Consider the following 6397-nt stretch of genomic DNA (forward strand, 5'->3'; position numbering starts at 1 on the left):
TTCCATTAGATTTGTCTCCAATAATCTGATCAGGTGCATAATGCCTTCTGACATATCTTGCTAACATAGGTTCTTTAGACACTTATCTCTCATGTTAACAAAAATGATACATGGATTATTCACAGTGTCTATTCACATCATATGACTGGAGACAAAACAAAATTTGAGCACGTGAAATATTATGGTAGTGTGAACAAGATACTTTATTAATGCATCTCCACCAAAGTATGAATGCATTCCACCTATATACTTCAATAAAGTATCTTGTGTATAAAGAGGAATTACAAGACTTAATGCCTTCTTCCTAAACACCAGTGTATACTCTTGTATTGATTGTCTTTTACCTTGCCTTAGATTTTGCCAATCCATAATGGCTTGCTGCATATAACCTAATGGATAAAACTATTTCTTCAAAGCAGAAGTAAATTCATACCAAGATGAGATGATTTTACCATGTGCAGCAAGATCATCCTGGATCTTACTCTCCCACTAGACTAATGCGGTACCTCCCATTTTGAGAGTAGCTAGCTAGATTTTGGAAGAATCATCTGAAATCTTCTAAACCCTGTAGTACACTTCAATCTAATTAAGTCAATTATCCAATTTCTCTGCATCCAATTCACCACTATATACATGCAACTCAAACTTAACATCCAGTTTTAACAAAGGAACATTAACTTTTTGAGGTTTCTTTGAAGAATAAGTAAACAAAGAAGATGAAGAAGACAAAGAATTTGATGAAGATGGGGATGGAGGTTTAGGAGGGTTACTTCCACCTCCTACTCCTTTACCTTTCACATCTTCTGATGATGATTTTGCTTCCTCCTTGTTAGCTTTATTTTCTTTCCTCAACTATTGTTTGTGTCTCTCTTGGAGAAGAATGTTGACCAAAGCCTTTAATTCCACAAAAGATCTCTGGAACACTTCTGCATCAAACTTAGGAACATGTTGTTCAGATGCCATCTTTGATGGAGGAAAATTCCTTTTCCCAATCTCTGGATTGAACTTTTTAAGTTCACCTTCTCCTTGTTTTAATCTCAACCTGGTTAACATTCACCACTTGCAATTTCTCTACAAAAATAGCTTTGATAGTAAACTTGATCTGATTTAGGATCTATAAGAATATGACTTAATTCTAATAATTAGTTATACTTTCTTGATCCTTATAGTAAATGCATGGTTATGTATCTTAAACCATTGAAATTACAAGAAGATTTATGCTTTAAACAGTTAAAATTAACAATGTGTTTAATAACATAAAATAAAGAAAATAACTTTAAAAAATGAGAGAAATAAGAAAGAGATAGAAGAGACACAAACAATTTGATAACGGAGTTCATCCAGTTAGGACTACGTCTTCGAGTCCACTTCTCAATTCAGGGATCACTTTATTAATGTCACTAGGCAAACATGCCTTTTTACAGCATCCAAGCTTTAGCCTTTACAGTCTCTCTCTTTTGCACTTGAAGATAATATATATAACTTCGTGCTTACAATAATCTCTCACTTACAAACTCTCTCAAGAATTACAAAACTTCTCCCAAGACCAAATTTTCCTTCCAAGCTCTAATTGAAGAATCCTTTACAAAAGGACTACACCCCTTTTTATACATGATCTTATCCAAGAATGGCTTAAAACCATATAACCATCACCATAATTACATAGCCCAATCTGAAATAACAAAATAACCCCGTTAACTCCCTCATAACAAATTACATTTTCGTTTAACCCCTTTAGCCTTTTTATTATTTTGGCCTTTACTAATTTTTGGGGTTAAAAATTATAACAAGATAACAAAAACCCTTATTTTAAATAATGTGTGGGCTGTTTGTTGTGACTATATAACAATTCTTCCTTTAACTTTAAATATATTATAAATAGCCCATTGGTTGGCCTTACTTTTAGAAGGGCAATGGTTGAGAGTTCAACTCCCATAAACTAATTCCTTTAATTTGAATTAAATAATCATTTTAATTTTTTTCCCTCTCTTTAAGATTCTATGATGTCATGCTGATGTCATCAAAATCCACACTTTTACCTAAACTTCAAACCATCATAACTTTCACATTCAATCTCTGTTTTTGACAAAATGAACACTGATGGAAAGCTTTCATCGTGCTCTTCATTTTGAAATCCATTGTTGACCACTTTTGAGATGGTTTGATTTGGCCCTTTATCTAGCCCTCTAGTTCACCTATTTGATCAAAGTTTGACCAAGCATAACTTTTGCATACGAGCTCCTTTTCCACTGATTCAAGTTGCGTCGGGTTCCATTCTCTGAGCTCTTTGCAGTGATGTTTAATTTGAGAGATTATGAGAGTGTTGAATTTTTGGCCTTTTGGATCCACCTGGATCACTTTTCTGTAATCTCATCAATTCTCACATGTGCACTTTCTATGATTTTATGAGTAGAAAAATTCAAACATTTGTATGCTTTACTTCTGCAAGAGTATCCTAAAAATATGCCTTCATCACCCTTGACATCAAATTTTTCTTTTTCGAGATTCTTTCAAGATACAACATTTTCTACCAAATACTTTCAAGTAACTTACATTAGGTTTGTAGCTATACTATACTTTTAGGTTATAGGTTGATAAGGAGTTTTGTTTGAATCTTTCTTCAATTGTACTCTATTTAAGGTATGAACTAAAGTGATGATAGCTTCCTTCTAGTATCTAATTGCAACATTCTTTTCAATCATTAGTGTTCATGCACAATCCATGATGGATCTATTTCTTCTTTTAGCTATACCATTTTGTTAACGAGTACTAGGGGTTGATACTTGTCTTTTGATCCCTCTTTTAATGCAAAAAGTATTGAATTCATTGGAGATGAATTCACCACCTTTGTCAAATTTTAAACATTTCAATCTCTTTCTAGTTTCTTTTTCTACTCATGCCAAATACCACTTGGATTTTTGAAAATCTTCTGATTTTTCTTTTAGATACATTATAGTCATCATTCTAGAATAATCATCAACAAAAGAAATGAAAAAAAAATTCCACTGTAACACTCTATTCCAATAGGTCCACATAATTGTGTATGCACAAGTTCTAAGACTTCTCCTTATTGATAATTCGTGTTTTTAAAACTAGTCTTTCCTATCTTACTAATTTGGCAATTTTTGTATAAACCCATATCAGGCTTCTTCAAACTAGGAATACCTCTTACTCATTTATGTTTGCTTATCTTAACTAGATTATCAAAATTTACATGACATAACCTTTTGTTCCATAACCAGCTTTCTTCTACTTGAGTAATAAAATATGAACTTTCACTGAGATCATGATAAAGATTACCTTTTGTTTGCTTGCTAGATCCAACCAGATATCCTTTTCCATCTAGTAGTTTGGCCTATCCATCTATGAATTCTACCTTGAATCTAATGTTATTCAACTATGCCACACTCAGTAGATTATGCTTTAGTCCTTCAACCCATTAAGCATTGTCATATACAAGTTCCTTTGTCAAAGAAATACATCCTTTTCCTTTTATGTTACAAGCTTCATTGTTTCCAAATCTCACACTACCATAATATTCCATGTGCTCAATTTATTTTTTATCTCCAGTCATATGATGTGAATAGACACTATGAATAATCCATGTATCATTTTTGCTAACATGAGAGATAAGTGTCATTTTATCTCCTTCATCATCAAATTCATCCTTTACAACAATATATACCATTTCATCTTCACTGTTATCAGAATCTTTAGCCATAAAATAAGATTTTTTACTTTTGTCCTCTTAGTTCTTATAGTTCTTGAAATCCTTCTTGCCTTTGTGCTTATTGCTTTTCTTTTCATCTTTGTTTTCTCTGTTTGGAGACCTTACAACAATGTGACCAACTTCTTCACAAGAAAAACAGATCAGAGGAAATTTACCTTCGTATTTTCCTCTTCCTTTGGAATACCTTCTTGCAAGTAGGGCTTTAGGAACTTCAAGATCATTGTCTAAGCTTTATTTTGTTTCTTCTTCTTCACTTCTTGATTGACTAGACTATGATTTCTTACCCTTTTTCTTGAGTGAGAGTTTAGCTTCAAATGCAAACTCAATGACTTTTGAACTAGGAACATAATTATCAAAGTTATCTAACTCAAAAGTTGTCAATCTTCCAATTAGAGCATCTATAGATATTTTATTATTTGGATCACATCTCATCTCTTGAATAGAAGATACTCTAATTGCATAAATAGGAATAAGAGTTCTAAGTAGGTTGCTTACAATTATTTTTCTTTGAATGTCTCCTCCAGATGCTTTGATTGCACTCACACTTGCTTTGATTTTTTCCACATATTTTGCAATGTTCTCATCTTCTCTCATTTTCATTTGATTAAAATGACCTCTAAGACTTTTAGCCTTATCTCTTCTTACATTGTCATCTCCTCCATAAATATCTTTTAGTTTGGTCCATATTTCATGAGTTGTTTTACAATATTTTACTTCATCAAATTCAACATAATTGAGAGTAGATGCAATATCAATCATCATGATGTTATGATTCTTCTTTTCATTAATATCTTCAACTAATAATATTCCATTGGGAGTCTTGTATTCAACATCAAGATATTTACAACTTGAATTGCTAATGGTAGCCAAATGTAACCTCATAAGTCCTTGCCATGCTACAAAATTATCTTTGTTCAACTTGGGAATCTCTCTTCTGCAAGACATCTTGATTTTTAGCTTAGGTCCTTGAAACCTTCTCTGCAAGCACCAAAAGCTCTGATAGCAGAGGGCTAAATCAGTTACCACAAAAATATTTCTCAAATCCATTTAGATGTTAGTACAAAATAAACTCTAAAAATTGAATACTGTTGATGTTCGACAAACACACAAAAAAAAATGTTGTAGCTTGGTAAATACTGAATATGCTTGGCAAGTACTTAATATGAAAATATTAGATGTTATTTGTGATTACCATTATTTTAACTTAGATAAAACCACACAAAAAAAAATAGCATGAACACAATTGACACCAGGATTTAATGTGGAAACCTAATTTGGAAAAACCACCAATTGCAACTAGTTACTATTTTTCACTCTTCAAAGTGAGCCCTGTTAAGAGCTAACCCTATTAAAGGCTACAAAATAAGCTATTAGGTGTGACCCTATTAAATGATTTAAACACCTTGTTAGGAGTTTCCTTGTTAGAGGTCTTTAGAAAATTCAATAGAACTACCACCTTGTTATAGGTTTTACAAATAGGCATTAAGCCAACTCTATTAAGAGATTTAGATCATTGCTACAATGGTTAGAGAGTAACAATGAGATGACTTGATTTCTAATGCAATTGAATTACTGATTAAAATCTATCTTCTGGCTTGTACTTGATCCTTCCTGATTGAATATATATTTTTAGCTTCACAAGGATATTCTACTTATCCTTCTGATTCACTTCCTTACTACATCATTAGATCTTCAAAATCTTCCATGCATTCACACTCTTACACACTTTCAAATTCTCAACTTGACCTTATAAATATATCATTCATATTTTCAATTCAACTCATATACAACTTAGAATAACTAATATTCATCACCTAAGTTGGCTAGAACCAATAGATAAATTAATTAAACTCAATATGTCAAATAAGAAAATCCTTCGTTAGTCGACCTTGCTAACTCAAAAATGATTTTCCTATGTTAACCAAGTGAACTCGATTAACATTGCATATTCATGAACATCCTTTAGTAACTAAGTGAGCTCAGTCAACATTGGTTCCATCCAACATTTCTTTCATTAACCAAGAAAGCTTGGTTAACACTCATCTTCTATAAACTTTCCTTTTATGCCTGAGTGAACTCAGTAGATACTGCCTTTTGAACTAGGCAAACACAAGAATGTTTGGTAGACATAGAAAATTATCTTCACCACCTAAGTGGGCTCGGTATGTGCTAATTGATAATGATATGACATTTGTGTAAAATCAAAGACAATAACAATTAATCAATTATATCCAACAATATAGATATATCTTTTCATCACTTTAATGCTAGGAATTGATGTAAAATATAGCTTTGAACTATATAGTTCCTACATACCTTCTTCCTTTAGTGAGATGTGGTGTGATCACCAAATCTATTAGATTGGATGATTATAGTGTCTTCTTCTTTGTTGCTTCCAGCTCTTACTATCTCTATCCATGTCTTATTTCTTTCTGGTTTTTCATTTTCATTCCTTAGTGTTGGTGTTGGTGTCTTGGGTTTACAATTCTTACTAATGTGTCCAACTTTAAGACAATTGAAATATATTCTCTCTCCATTTAGCCATTTCTTGTATTTTCCTTTGAAATGTGCCTTGATGTAGTTCTTTGGAATGTTTCCATATTAACTACAATAATGAAAATTGTTGATCTCATTTTGATTTTGACATTTGAGTGACAACACATTTAA

The sequence above is a fragment of the Cupressus sempervirens genome, chromosome 2 (genome assembly GCF_028749045.1).
Source record: "Cupressus sempervirens isolate cs-2001-9-10 chromosome 2, ASM2874904v1, whole genome shotgun sequence".
In the NCBI taxonomy this organism is placed as follows: domain Eukaryota; kingdom Viridiplantae; phylum Streptophyta; class Pinopsida; order Cupressales; family Cupressaceae; genus Cupressus; species Cupressus sempervirens.